Here is a 1,815-nt window from a genome sequence, read left to right on the forward strand (position 1 = left end):
ATATATGTATATATATGTATATATATGTATATACATATATATATACATATACATATACATACATATGTATATATGTATATATATATCTATATATCTATATATATATATATATATATATATATATATATATATGTGTGTGTTTATATATATATATATATATATATACACATATATACACATATATACACATATATACACATACATACATACATACATACATACATACATACATACACACACACACACACACACACACACACACACACACACACACACACACACACACACACACACACACACACACACACACACACACACACACAGACACACACACACACAGACACACACACACACATATACAAAATGCATTCCCACACACACACCCTTTATTCCACCTTTCCTTATTCCCCTTTTCCTTCCATTCACCCATCAATCCTTCCATTCTTTCCCTTATCCATTATTCCAGTTCCTCTTGTGTTCTTCATATATTCCAGTCCCTTCAGTCCTTTCAGTCTTTCCCTAATCCATCCATCTATATTCCCTTTCCCTTTCATTGTTCCATTATTCAAATCCTTCTTCGTTATTCCATTCCCCTATTCCTTCCATTATCCCGTTATTCCTACGTTATTCCGTCGATCCTATTCACTCTTTCAGTATCTATTATCTCTGTTCCGTCTATGTCTGTTCCCTTATCCTTTCCATATTTCATCATTCCCATGTTATTCTCTCAATCCATGCTCTCTTTCTCTATTCCATTATTCCTGCGTTATTCCGTCTATCCATATTATCTCACCCTTCCATTATTCCATTATTCTCTCGTTCTTCTACTTCTTTTGGTGTTGCCTTGTCCCATTTTCATATAGGGTTGCTATTCCATTATCCCTACGTTATTTAGCCATATTCAGACCCTCTTCCGTTATTCCATCTTTGCATATTCCCATACCTTTTCATCATTCCATTATTCCAATTCCTTTTTCGTTATTCCATTATTCCAATCCCTCTTTCGTGATTCCATTATTCCAATCCCTCTTTCATTATCCCACCATTCTAATCCCAAACGCGACCTCCTCCGCCGCCGCCCCTCCGCCAGGTCCTCGAGAAGCCAGCGCTCCCAGCTCGCCAGGTGGTGGAGGAGGACCCGAGGAGCCGTCGAACGTCCCGCCTCCGTCTCAGGGTTCTTGGACGTGGTGGAGCGATGTCTCGAGACGGAGGTTCCTGCGCCGAGGACTTCGTGGACTTTCGGGACTCTCCTGAATGTAATTGCTCCAGGTGAGAGGCGAGAGGAAGGGGAGGACGGGAGGGTGTGGAGGAAGAGAGAGTGTGGAGGAAGAGAGAGATACAGAGAAAGAGAGGAAGAGAGAAAGAAAGAGATATGTGAAGAAAGAGATATGTGAAGAAAGAGATATGTAAAGAAAGAGATAGAGAGAAAGAAGAAAGAGAGAAAGAGAGAGAGATAGAGAGAGAGAGAGAGAGAGAGAGAGAGAAAATGAAGAGAAAGTGAAAAGTTATTAAGTTAATTAGGCTAAAAAAAGAAAATCGAGGAACGTCATTTGCAGCGGCGCCGAACGCACATGAAAGGTCCTCATGGACGTTAAATCAAGGATTAGAAGAGAGCGTCGTGACTCGAAAAATGGAACCCGATGAAAAAAGCAAGAAAGGAGAGCCGATATGAGCGACCAGAATACATATAGATTTTGATATTAAAGATACCCCAGGTTAAAAAAAAAAAAAAATTAAAAAAAATAAAAAATAAATAAATAAATGAAGTGTTTGAATAGGACCCTTTGCCATATAAAGAGATAAAATTCATAGAAG

Source organism: Penaeus chinensis, chromosome 13 (assembly GCF_019202785.1).
Source record: "Penaeus chinensis breed Huanghai No. 1 chromosome 13, ASM1920278v2, whole genome shotgun sequence".
NCBI classification, from domain to species: domain Eukaryota; kingdom Metazoa; phylum Arthropoda; class Malacostraca; order Decapoda; family Penaeidae; genus Penaeus; species Penaeus chinensis.